A 14,738-nucleotide genomic window follows, 5' to 3' on the forward strand; every position below is an offset into this window, starting at 1 on the left:
TGAGACAGGTTCTTCAATGGATCTAGATTTTAATATAATCTAGGTTCTTGAAGCGAGTTCTCAACGGATCTAGATTCTCCATCCATTAATTTGATTTTGGCTTTCTTGGGTGAATTTCCAAATTGACTGTGGGTTTAAGGGATTCTAATTCTGTAGGTTCACATCATAAGTTCAAACGTTCAATGAAGAACAAGAGGAGATAAACTCAACTCACAATGAATAAAATTCATCAATTTTCATAAACTTTTATAATTGTTTAAAATGAGCCAACAAAAACTATTTAAACTAAAACCTCACAAAACCCTAGGTAAAATAAACCCCATCTTCAAAAATGCTCCCAAGTGGATAGTGCCCGCGACTACAGTGCTTCGCTACAGTAACTCGGCTACAATGACCCTTAAAATCTTAGTTCAACAAAATAATTCCTTTCTCAATATGCCCTTAAGTCCTTCTCATTATAAACCCAATTATTCTAAACTAATAAAATAAGTCCTTTAAATGAATTAACTAAATTGAATGCCTTCAAATCATGTTACTCTGTTGCTCTCTTCTTGGAATCTCGAATCCTTTTGAGGAGAGAGGGAATGATGGGCCCCAAGGCGAACTAAGTCATATGGATCAATTACAAGATCAAGAGCCAAGAAGATCAAGGAAGTAATGTAAGGATTGGTGCAATTCACTTGGGATGAAGCTAGCAAGAGCCCAACACTCAAGATGGGCTTGAAGGAAGGAGAACCAGTTTGATCAATTTCAAACAAGCTATGGAAGAGAGCAACAGGGCAACATAATTCGAAGGCATTCAATTTAGTTAATTCATTTAAAGACTTAGTTAATTAGTTTAGAATAATTGGGTATATAATGAGAATGACTTATGGGCATGTTGGAAAACTAGTTGTAGACACTATTCACTCAAGGACATTTTTGTAAGATGGGTGTTGCACCTAAACTTTGACTCAAACTATTCAACCAAAAATTTAGTACAATTTTACTTGCAAGTATACAGGTGTTGTAGTACTTCACAGGGTCGAATCCACATGGATTGACTTTTGTGATAAAGAAATTAAATTCAAACAATGAAAAGAAATTACTAAAAGAAACGCACAATCGAATATAAAATAAAATTATTGAGTTGAAGACTTGTAAAATAATTGAACAAAACTAAAATGATAAAATGAATTGATATGGAGAAAGACTAAGGTTTCAAGAATTCATCTAATAATTTATAATTTTGTTTCCGATCGATTTACTTCAATTAAACTAGAATAATGATTCTGTTTAATTGGAAGATTTAGCATTTAAGATCAAGAAAAATAGTCGCTAATGATTGAGCATGAACGATTGATGATTAAAACATTTACAAAACTATTTGAATATCATTGGGATTCCTCAAACATTCACTGTATTCGGAAATCACAAATAAATCAAGATAAATATATAAATAATCAAAATATCCAATAATAAAATCCTTCAATCGATCAAGCTCACAAAATAAATTTTACGTTGATCCGAAAACAATATTTAAATCATTAAACTTCATCTCTAACCTTAGTATGAAAATTTAGCCAGCCATATTCATTACAAGTGCTATAAAAATCACATAAATATCCTCAATTAAATAACTAAGATAAAACACAAACTTAATACTAGAAAATAAATATAGGCAATAAATCTAGAAAGCCAAAAACTAACTCCCCTAAACGTAAACGTAAAAAAGAACAAAAGTAAAATGAAGCAAGCTACCGAACGGAAAGTCTGGACGAAAACTCCCACACTAAAAATCTTAAATTCCTGCCGACACACACTTTCACTCCAACGTCCCTCTTCAATGAAAAACTCCAAAAAAGAATCCACATGACCGACACGTGTCAGCTCCACTGACCGACTCTCTCTTCTTTCTTCCAGTGTCTCCCACGTCTTCACGTTTCAGCTAGCTCTCCCCAAATAATTCATCCTCTCATGATGTAAAGCACCTCTCTTGCAAATCCCCACTGTACGACTTCCTCCCAGAAAAATCAATCCCCAACCGACCTACACTCCTCTTCTCTAACCCTGAATTCTAATGTCCCTCCACGTCCCTCTCTACTCCAAAAAAAATCTGGACAAAGCCCCCACACTGAAAATTCACTCCTCTCTCCCCCTCGTAGGACTTTACTCAGCCAAATAATCCTAACCGACCAACTCTCCTGCAAGAAAATTAAAGTAGCACTGACTTGATCTCTCAAATCCCTCCACGTCCCTCCACTTTCCTCCAATACTTCCATGTCCCTCTCTCCTTTCCGCCCCTCTCTCCTTCCGTCCACCTCTTTCACATCCCTTAATCGAGTAATAAATAGCCGAAAGGTCCCAGACCTCTAAGACGTCTATGTCTCTCGTTCCACCCCACGTACCAGAATAGAGTCAGCAATAAACAATTCAATAGCACCTCTAGCTCCAACATGAAAATTTCGAATAAATCATCCAATCAGTCCACTTTAGCTGCACCAACTGACACACTTTACTTTCCCTCACTGCCTAATAAATCACTGCCAATCAAACTCCCCTCAACTCCTTACGTTCACACTCCCACTGACATCTCTCCTTTGAAACGTAAAAGAGTAAGCAATATATATATAGCCACCTCAAGTAGACGCCAGACATGAAGATGTGAAGACTTCTTCTTTCCGTATACATCCTAAATTCCTTTTTACTTTTCATAAATTCTGAAAATTTAGGTGTGCTTCTTTTTCTTCTGTCAATCCCGCTACGTTCTTTTTTTCTTTTTCAAGGTATGTGCCTCCATTTGATTTCAGCCCCCTTCTTAGACTTTGACATTGCATGTTTCTTTGTATTTCCTCTCAATTATCATATGCTTTTCGTCAAATGTTTCAACCGGATCTCATGTGAATTTTATTTAAGCTAAAAATAAAGAGAGAAAAATACATTCAAAAATAAATTAAAAGAAAAATAGATTATATATGTGAGGAAATATTGTCCAATTAAATCATAGTTATAAAATTAAGCATAAACATGATATCAATCAATCAAAACTCACAACTTGTATTTATAGTTATTAACTATTTTTCCATTTAAAACCAATAATAATGTCACGAAGCATTTAAAATACATTGGTTTTAAATAGCTAAAATACACAATATTTCAACTCAATCAATGGGGCTTTATTTTACCTAGGGTTTTGTGAGGTTTTAGTTTAAATAGTTTTTGTTGCCTTATTTTAGACAATAGATAAACTCAACTCACAATGAATAAAATTCATCATTTTCATAAACTTTATATATTCTTAAAATGAGGCGATAAAGAGTATTTAAACTAAAACCTCATAAAACCCTAGGTAAACTAAAGCCCTGATGAGTGTGCGAAAGTGTACTCTAAATACCCTATTATTGGACTAAAATGCTAAAATGTGAATAGAAATTATAGGAATTAATGTGTATTCTTAAATTGAATTCCTATTTACGTTGAGATACTCCTAAGCATTTTTTTTTATGTTTAATTTCAGAGTTTATAAAAGAGCAAGTCAAGCCCTTTCAAATTCAAATGAGGACATTCATGGGATTTGAGAGCAATTTGGAAGAAAAGAAAAAGAAAAAAAATCACAAAATGAAACCACAAGAAGTCCAAGTTTGAAATTCGCTAGGAGACAGTTTGGACATACTTTAGTCTTTTAATTGTATCTTTTTACTCACATATAGGATTGATGCTATTCTTGATGCATTAGAAAGCTATCTTAAAGAGCTATAACTTTATCTCTAATAAGGATTTCCAAATTAGAACTCTTAAAGGGTGTACGTGGCTGCTAAAATAAGTCCTAAAATTTAGGCTTTTTTTTTATGTAAAAATTAAGAGGACATTAGGGTCTCTTTCCTACCCAATATAAGCATATCATTAGCACGAAATAGAGGGAGAGGAGGAATAGGCAGATCTGAAGAGAGGAGAAAATCACTTCCATAGCCACCGTTCGCTTCAGTCTCTCGAGATTTTTGTTATCCAGTATATTTATGGGTAACTAAATTCTCAAGTAGTTTTAGGGATGAACTTGCACATTAGAGGGTATTTCTAATTTATCTTTAATCCATGTATTTGATTTTCAATTGTTAAAACTCTTTTGTTTTATCATTCTCAATTCATCGTTGATGTTTTCTTCTCCGAATTATTATAGAATTTATTATGTTTATGGATTCAGTCATGCTTTTTCTCTTGAATAAATTAGTTCTTTGATTATGTTTGGATCAATTATTTATCTATATTAATTTAATTTTTTGCTGCAATATCGCTCCCTGAGTATATTGTCGTCATTGGATTTTCCCAATAGGAGTAGTAATTTACGTATTTTAAAAGTGGTGAATGATTTTTCAAAGGGTTAAATTTGATTTAATTTTGATTTATAAATCTATACCTTTCAATTGGAAATTTCATAAATTGAGTTCCTAATTGAGTTATCCAATGAATTAAGAATAATTAAAATATCGGATTTATGCAAAGGATTCCCGATGCTCTACTGTTCGTCAAATTTGAGTGGTTTTTCCGTTAATCACTTTGCTTCATTTTAATTTACATTTAAAATTAATCTTTGTTCTCCATTACTTATTTAATATTTTTCTTTAGTTTTTTTGTTCATCTTGCTATTCTTTTATGTTGTCTCCCTGTGGAATCGACACCCCAAAGCTGTGCTATAACTATTGCATTATTCTTTGGGCGTAATCAAATTTTGGCACATTGTCGGGGAGATGGTGGAAGAATTGTGGGATAGTTTTTCTTTTCAATAGTTTGTAAAGGCGGTAACTTCGTTCCCTCTTTTAACTTGCTGCATCTTTATTTTATTTTCTTCTTCTTTTTGTAGTTTCTTTTAGAATTGCATTTTTGTCTACCTTGCATGCGCAGGTATAGAGTTGCCTTGGGTCGGTTTGCTTCTAGACCTTTTTTAAAGTTAGAGTCAGAGCCTAATTTTTCTAATCATTTGTTTAATAATTTTTCTAATTCTGAGGAAATGAGTGAACACGAAGATCAACCCACTAGGACCCTTCAAGATTACCTCCACCCTACATGCACAGCCACACCATCATGTATCATATTTCTAGCTAATACTCGCCAATTGGATTTTAAAACGGTGATGATACAGTTACTTTCTACTTTTCATGGCTTAGAAAATGAAAATCCATATGTGCACATTAGGGAGTTTGAGGAAGTAGTTGCAACTTTTCATTGTCAAAATGCAACTGATGACATTGTGAGACTTAAGTTCTTTCCTTTCTCTTTGAAGGAGAGAGCTAAGAGTTAGCTATACTCATTGAGACCACGATCTATTGGGTCATGGAATGAGATGACTCAGGTCTTCTTTAATAAATATTTTCCCCAACATAAGACCAATATTTTAAAAAGGCAAATCTTCACCTTTGTACAAAAGGACAACGAGACTTTGTATCAATCTTGGGAAAGATTTAAAACTATTGAGTACGTGTCCTCACCATGGGTATGAGAATTGGTGCTTAGTGAGCTATTTTTATGAGGGACTTACACCTAGAGAGCATCAATTTGTGAAGATGATGTGTAATGGTGAGTTCTTACAAAAAGATCCTCAATGAGCTTGTTGAAAAAGCTCACACTTGGACTGGACCTAGTACTACTAAGAGCACAAATAGGTCATGGCCTACAGGAAACCTAAATGGTAGTGGAATTTACCATCTTAGGGAAGAAGATAACCTAAAGTGATGTGAACCTCAATCGACTCGCTTTGAGACCCAACAACAATATTGGAAAACAAACCCAAGAACGCCAAACTCAAGTCTATGGATGGAGAATTTAGACCCGTTGAGATCTCGTTTCAAGAACCTAGATTATATTAAAATCTAGACCCAATGAAATCCCGTCTCAAGAACCCAAATTACAAGGAGGAACGCCACAAAGGTTGTGATTTACCTTTGATAAGTTCAAGAGTTCAATTAAGAACACGAGGAGAAAACTCACTCACAATGAAAATTCAATAAAAAATGTCTTACCTCTCAAATGAGGCTACAAGTGCCTTAAATAAACAATTCCCAAAACCCTAAAGGAATAGTGCCGCGGGTACTGTAGCGTGAACAGTGCCGCGCTACAGTAACTTCTAAAACCCTAGTTCACATAAATTAATAACTTTCCAAATATGCCCTTGGCCAAAATACAAGGCCTTCCCAAAAACCCTAGTTCATTAGAAATAAGACATATGGGCTAGACATCTCCCAAGCCCAATTATTCTAGAATAATTCCTTTGACTAATAAAATAAGTCATTTCAATGAAATAAATAAGTCAATGGTCTTTAATAACAATTGGCTCAAGTCGTGTCTTTCATAGCTTGGATCAAGTGGATCAAAACTGGTTCTCATTCTTTTAAGCCCATCATGTGTGTTGGGCTCTTGCTAGTTTCATCCCAATTGGATTGCACCAATTCTTGCATTGCTCCCTTAATCTTCGTGACTCTTAATCTTGTAATTGATCCTTAAGACTTGATCTGCCTTGGGCCCATCATTCCCCCTCTCCTCAAAAGGATTCGACCTCGAATCTCCACCTGGATCAAAGGGAAAAAGATTAGTAACATTGAAAGCAGCAAACACATGATACATACCTCGAAGATCCACGAGATATGAAATATCATTAATTTTATCAAGAATTTGGAAATGTCCATCCAAGCTACTTCTGTCATCCACAAACAAAAGTATCAGAGTTAAATAATTATGTGGATTAAAATCATAAACAACTTCAAAAGGAGAATATGAAGTAGTAGTATGCAAGGTCCTATTATATGCAAACTCTTTAAATGGCAAACAATCCTCCCAAGTTTTTAAATTCTTATGAAGAACAGTGCATAAGAGCTGAGTATTAGAAACAATACTCCTAGGTACACCATGAAGTCGCACTATCCCCCTGAAAAATAAGTTAGCTATGTTTGTGGTATCATCAATTTTATGACATGGAATGAAATGTGACATGTTGCTAAATCTATGCACAACCACAAAAATAGAATCTCTACCCCTTTTAGTTGTACGCAGCCCCAAAACAAAGTCTATAGATATGCCTACCAATGGTTTACTAGGAACGGGTAAAGGTGTACACAACCAATGTGGCAAAACCTTAGACTTGGCCTTCCTACATGTAATGCACATGCCACAAATGCAATTGACGTCTCTTTTCATCTTAGGCCAAAAGAAATGTTCATCCAACAATTCAATGAATGGCAAATGATACTCCCACAAACGTTCATGAAACACATCTAAGGTTTTCTTTGTACCAAAATGACCATTCCAATTATATGCAAATTCAATGAATGGTAAGTAATACTCCCACCAATGGTCATCCAACACGTCTAAAATCCTCTTTATATCAAAATTTTCCAACAGACCACATCCATGCACAAGCAACTCACGCATAAGACTAGTAGGCACACAAAATCTTTTCTCTCTAAACAAGTACCAATCTAGTCTATATAAATGAGAAAACGATGCTTTCTTACGTACTCCACACACAATAGCCATGCCATCATCATTAACAAACAAGTTCTTATCATATTCAAGTCTCAATAACTTTACATCTATAATGATGACAAGGACGTACCTTCTTGCATAAGCATCAACCACAAAATTTTCTTTACCTTGTGTGTACTTAGTTACATAAGGAAATGTCTCAATGAGTTGCACCCACTTGTCATGCATTCTATTCAACTTACAGTGTCCTTTCAAGTGCGTCAAGGACTCATGTTCTTCAAAGAAAGGTCGAGTAGGGATTGTCGCACTTGGCATAAAATCAATGTAATGCTCTATCTCTCTAATAGATGACAATTCACTAAACACTCTGCTAGGAATTACGACCTTATATCCCTGCAACAAAGAGATAACAATACTAGGCAAAGATTCATTAAATCCGTTAGTAGTAAAATTCGCCTTAGCATAAAAACTCACTTCTCTCTTTGTTTTTCTCTCACTTTCTTCACTCCAGCTTTTCTTTTCACTCTCATTTTTCTTTTCACTCTCTTTTTTTCTTTCACTCTCTTTTTCCTTTTCACTCTCTTTTTTCTTTTCACTCTCTCTCTTTGCTTCAGTCTCTTTATTCTTTTCACTCTCTATTTTTTCTTCACTCTCTTTGTTCTTTTCACTCTCTCCTTCTCTTGAGGTTTTGGCCTCACTATTTCTTTTTTGATCAACCTCAGTTTTCAACTTCAGTTGGTCCTCAAGGACCTGTGTTGGAGTTAAAGGAGCAAGTTTGATTCTTTTTCCATCCTTTTCAAAACTGTACATGTTTCTAAACCCATCATAGATCACTCTCCTATCACACTGCCACGGCCTCTCCAACAAAATATGGCCAGCATGCATAGGCACAACATCACAAAGTACATCATCCTTGTACCTCCCAATTGAAAAAGAAACTAGCACTTGCTTATTTATCCTAACCTCCCCACAATCATTCAACCACTGCAACTTGTATGGTCTAGGGTGTTTCAAAGTAGGTAGATTCAATTTCTCAACTAAAGTAGTGCTAGCAACATTAGTACAACTCCCTCCATCAATAATCATACTACATACCTTGTTGTTGATGTGGCATCTAGTACGAAAAATGTTCTCTCTTTGCTGCTCTATACCATCCATCTTAAATTCTGTATTGGGAGCACGCCTAACAAGAGACTCGCCATACTCTTCATTCTTATTGTACCTATTCTCAATACTAGGCTCACATCTCCTCCTATCTCTCCCACTTTGCAAATTTCTAATCAATGCACCTTGTTGTTCCATCTTATCCATCACTTCCCCCAACTTCAAATTTAACTTTTCAAACTTTTGTTGCATGGACTGCAACAAAAAGAATGAATTGTCTGACATCCCCTTTGGTTATGAGTCACTTTAATGAGACATTGTATGTGCTGCACAAAAAAGAATGTTAGTGGAAAAAGACCTCACACGCTCTCCCTCACGTGTTTACACTCAAATAATGGCACTCCACTCGTGTTTCACTCTTAATTGGCTTTTTCCCGATAATGATCTCACACTCTCTTGCCTTTTACCTCAAGAGTTTTCCCACTCAAGTTCTTTCAGAACTAATTGAACACAATCAAGACAAAGCAACCTTGTTTAATCCCAACTAGCAATTAGATCCAAGAAACAAGAATAAGAGAAACACGGAAGGAACAACAATGACACGAGAATCAAGGAAATTATACGAGGGAAAGAGTAATTACAAAACAAGACACCAACTAGAAAAAAATGTATTTAGCCCCTTTAAAAATGGCTCAATCAATGTCAAGTCACTCAAGTTCATAAGCCAAACTATTCCAAACAACCTATACCAAAAATCCTTTTCTTTCTCTTCTTTTTTTTTTTTTTTTCGAATTTTTTTTTCCTTTTTTTTTTTCGAATTTTTTTTTCCTTTATTTTCTTTTCTTTTCTTTTCTTTTCCTTTCTTTTCTTTTCTTTTCTTTTCCTTTCCTTTCCTTTCCCTTCCTTTTTTTTTTCTTTTCTTTTCTCAACAATTCAACCACGAACAGAAATATTCAATTGTGATAAACAAACAATTGAATTCAAACACATACAAATTGACAAGGAAATAGAAGGAAATCAATGAAACCCTAGATGGTGCAAATTTTGGCAGCCCTAGGAAAAACGAATTTTTGTGCTTTTTTTTTTTTTTTTTTTTGGGCAATTCTAGAACATTGAAGCCCTAGAATTAACAATACAATAAATAAAAAGATAGAATCAGACCTGATTGGAAACCTTGCTCTGAATACCAAATGATGTGAACCTCAATCGACTCGCTTTGAGACCCAACAACAATATTGGAAAACAAACCCAAGAACGCCAAACTCAAGTCTATGGATGGAGAATTTAGACCCGTTGAGATCTCGTTTCAAGAACCTAGATTATATTAAAATCTAGACCCAATGAAATCCCGTCTCAAGAACCCAAATTACAAGGAGGAACGCCACAAAGGTTGTGATTTACCTTTGATAAGTTCAAGAGTTCAATTAAGAACACGAGGAGAAAACTCACTCACAATGAAAATTCAATAAAAAATGTCTTACCTCTCAAATGAGGCTACAAGTGCCTTAAATAAACAATTCCCAAAACCCTAAAGGAATAGTGCCGCGGGTACTGTAGCGTGAACAGTGCCGCGCTACAGTAACTTCTAAAACCCTAGTTCACATAAATTAATAACTTTCCAAATATGCCCTTGGCAAAAATACAAGGCCTTCCCAAAAACCCTAGTTCATTAGAAATAAGACATATGGGCTAGACATCTCCCAAGCCCAATTATTCTAGAATAATTCCTTTGACTAATAAAATAAGTCATTTCAATGAAATAAATAAGTCAATGGTCTTTAATAACAATTGGCTCAAGTCGTGTCTTCCATAGCTTGGATCAAGTGGATCAAAACTGGTTCTCATTCTTTTAAGCCCATCATGTGTGTTGGGCTCTTGCTAATTTCATCCCAATTGGATTGCACCAATTCTTGCATTGCTCCCTTAATCTTCGTGACTCTTAATCTTGTAATTGATCCTTAAGACTTGATCTGCCTTGGGCCCATCATAAAGGCTAAGGTTGAGATGCTCACTAGGGAGCTAGAGGTGTTGAAGAATAAAGACTTAAAGCCAACACACGTGGCTAATCATGCAGAGTCTTTTGGACCATGTTTTGTGTGTGGCGAGGTAGATCACCTTGCCCAAGACTGTCCCACATTTGCTAAGATGAGAGGGATATATGATGTGAACCCCAATAGACTTGCTTTGAGACCCAACAACAATACTGGAAAAACAATCCCAAGAAAGCAAAACTCAGGTATATGGATGGAGAATCTAGACCCGATGAGAACTCATTCAAAGAACCTAGATTATATCAAAATCTAAACCCATTGAAGAACCCGTCTCAAGAACCCAGATTACAAAGGAAGAACGCCACAAAGGTTTTGATTTACCCTTGATAAGTTCATAAGTTCAAGAAGAACAAGAGGAGATAACTCAACTCTCAATGACAATTCCATATCGTCTGCCCCTCAAATGAGGTTACAAGTATTTTAAATAGACAATCCCCAAAAACCCTAAGTAAACAATGCGTCGGGTACTGTAGCGTGAACAGTGCCATACGCCGCGCTACAATTACTTCTGAAACCCTAGTAAGACATAAAATTATAACATTCCAAATAAACCCTTGGCCATAAATACAAGGCCTTCCCAAAAATAACCCTAGTCCATTAGAAATAAGACATACGTGGGCCAAGCATCCTCAAGCCCACTTCTTCTAAACTAATAATAAACTACCGTTAAACAAATTGAAAGCCTTAACAACAATAGGCCCAATCTTTAAGTCATGTCTCCATAGCTTGTATCAAGTGGATCAAAACTGGTTCTTTTTCCTTTAAGCCCATCTTGAGTGTTGGGCTCTTCCTAGCTTCATCCCAAGTGGATTGCACCAATCCTTGCATTGCTTCCTTGATCTTCTTGGCTCTTGATCTTGTAATTGGCCCATCTGGAATTTGCAAGGGATCTTTAAGGATAGCTCCACCTTGGTTCCCATCATTCCCCCTCTCCTCAAAAGGATTCGACCTCGAATCTTCACCTACATCAAAAGGAGAAAGATCAGAAACATTGAAGGTAGCAGAAACATTATATTCACTTGGAAGATCCACTTTATATGCATTGTCATTAATTGTCTCAAGAATTTGGAAAGGTCCATCTCCTCGAGGATGCAACTTAGTCCGTCTATGGGTTGAGAATCTTTCTTTGCGCACGTGAACCCAAACCCAATCTCCTGGTTCAAAGATGACATGTCGTCGCCCTTTATTGGCTTGGGAAGCAAACCTTTCATTCTTTTGGGCAATTTGAAGCCGTACCCTCTCATGAAGTGACTTCACCAACTCTGCCTTCTTTTGTCCATCTAAGCTACTCCTGCCATCAATAGGCAAAGGCATCAAATCTAAAGGAGTAAGTGGATTAAAACCATAAACAATTTCGAAAGGAGAGTATGAAGTAGTAGTATGCATGGTCCTATTATATGAAAACTCTATAAATGGCAAATAATCCTCCCAAGTCTTTAAATTCTTATGAACAACAGTGCGTAAAAACTGAGTTAAAGTCCTATTAACTACTTCAGTCTGACCATCAATCTGTGGGTGACAAGTAGTGGAAAATAAGAGTTTAGTACCTAATTTTCCCCACAACACCTTCCAAAAGTAGCTAAGAAATTTAACATCCCTATCAGAAACAATGCTCTTGGGCACACCATGGAGTTGCACTATCTCTTTGAAAAACAAGTCAGCTATGCTTGTGGCATCATCTGTTTTATGGCATGGAATGAAATGTGTCATCTTGCTAAATCTATCCACAACCACAAAAATAGAATCTCTACCCCTTTTTGTCCTAGGCAGCCCCAAAACAAAGTCCATAGATATGTCTACCCATGGCTCACTAGGAACGGGTAAGGGTGTATATAACCCATGTGGCAAAACCTTAGATTTGGCCTTTCTACATGTAATGCACTTGCTACAAATGCGATTGATGTCTCTTTTCATCTTAGACCAAAAGAAATGTTCATGCAATATGTCTAAGGTTTTCTTGACACCAAAGTGTCCCATTAATCCCCCGCCATGTGCCTCACGCACCAATAACTCACGCATAGAACAACTAGGTACACACAGTTTATCTTCTTTAAACAAGTAACCATCATGCTTGTAAAACTTACCAAATGCTGCCTTATCACATGCCATATACACATCAGAAAAGTCAACATCATTGACATACATATCTTTCACATATTCAAACCCAAGCATTTTAGCACTCATAGAAGTAAGAAGTACATACCTCCGTGATAAAGCATCAGCAACAATATTCTCCTTACCTTGCTTGTAACGGATGACATATGGAAAGGTCTCAATGTATTCCATCCATCTAGCATGCCTCTTATTCAACTTACCTTGACCCTTGAGATGCTTCAACGATTCATGATCGGTGTGGATCACAAATTCCCTAGGCCACAAGTAGTGCTGCCAAGTCTTTAATGCACGAACAAGAGCATAAAGTTCTTTGTCATAAGTAGGGTACTTCAGGGATGCCCCACTTAGCTTCTCACTAAAGAAGGCAATCGGCCTCAAAAGCTTTGTTAAAATCTGGTAATGCTAACACGGGTGCAGAGCACAACCTTTCTTTAATAGTGGCAAATGCATTCTCTTGATTAGCCCCCCAATGAAACCCAACATTCTTTTTAATGACTTCAGTGAGTGGTGCAGCAATGGTGCTACAATCTTTAACAAAACGCCGATAAAAGCTAGCTAAACCATGAAAGCTTCTTACCTCAGTGATGCTCTTTGGTGTTGGCCACTCCTTAATGGCCTTGACTTTCTCTTCATCCACTTCAATACCCTTTGTACTAACAACATAACCAAGAAAAACAACTTCCTCCAGACAAAAGGTACATTTCTTGAAATTAGCATACAACTTTTCACATCTCAACACATTAAACACATATCTCAAATGCTCAATATGCTCATTTAAGTCCTTGCTGCTGATGACTTGCAAAATTTCATATTGCAGATTTTACAAGTTCGCTCGAGCGAATTCAGGCAGATTCAAACGCTCGACTGCCGCTCGACAGGGAGCTCGAGCGGGTTGCTGAAAAACAAAGATCGCTCGAGCGGAGACATTGGCCGCTCGAGCGAAATCAAGCAGAGTCGAACGCTCGATGTGCGCTCGACACCCCGCTCGAGCGAACATCGTATTTTGACAGATTTAAGGTTTTCCGCCATCACACCATATAAAAGGAATTTTTCACTCTAGGGCCGTGACTTTTGACTGGAGAACACTTTTTGGGAGAGAAAAACATAGCTAGAGGGATTCAAATCATCTGTTTTAGAGAGGGAATTCCAATTATTACACGTACGTTGGAATCATACACAAGAACGGACGGGAGAAAAGCGTTGAATCGTTCCCTTGAGCTTTTGAAGACGAGTTGCGGCTGCAAGGAGGATTTTTCAGTGTTTATTTTCTTCCAATCTTCTCAGAACAATTATGGTGAATTCGTTTATGTTGAATTCAATTTCTAGCATGAGCTAATTTTTCTTCATTCTAGGAGAACGATGTAACCTATTTCCGAGCTATGCTTGATTGTCTACGCTAATTTAATGCAATTCTCTCTTTGTTTATCTGATTTATTCTGAGTTTATTGCTTCTAATTAACTGGCCATTGATTAGATGATTTTTAATCTTGTGATTTGCTATCGAAAGAGGGAATCATAGGGTAGATCTTGAATATTTCAGCATAGGTAAGTATAGAGATCGAAAGACTTGTATGAACCTATGTAATAATTAAATCATTGGTCTTATTGTTTTCTTGATTATTAAATTTGCAAATTCTTGTGCGAATTGATAAACAAGAGTCATTTCCAATTGACTATCGAAAGAGGCTTTTGGATGAATTAGAGATTTGCTAATAAACAAAAGAGATTTAAATTAAGTTAGCTGGATAGAAAAGCAAAGTGAAGAATTAGGTGAAATCGATTTCTTAGAAGTTTTCCTCCCCATTAAGTTGATCTTCGAACGTCAGTTTTATTTCCTTTGCATATTTCTCTTTGAGTCGATTTTAGTTTAAATTGCAACTACAAAAAAATCTTAGTGATTCCTCTAAATAAAATCAAGTTTAGTATAATTTTGGTATCTGGCAAACGTAAGGTACCAATCCCTGAGGACGATACTCTTCTTATTACTTTACTATAAAACTACGATACTGTGCACTT

General features: G+C 36.2%; 1 pseudogene; it reads left to right on the forward strand.

Annotated features, from left to right (window-relative positions):
• Positions 1 to 14,738, forward strand: part of LOC122316238 — a 54,215-nt pseudogene that overhangs the window by 16,972 nt on the left and 22,505 nt on the right.

Source organism: Carya illinoinensis, chromosome 7, assembly GCF_018687715.1.
Source record: "Carya illinoinensis cultivar Pawnee chromosome 7, C.illinoinensisPawnee_v1, whole genome shotgun sequence".
In the NCBI taxonomy this organism is placed as follows: domain Eukaryota; kingdom Viridiplantae; phylum Streptophyta; class Magnoliopsida; order Fagales; family Juglandaceae; genus Carya; species Carya illinoinensis.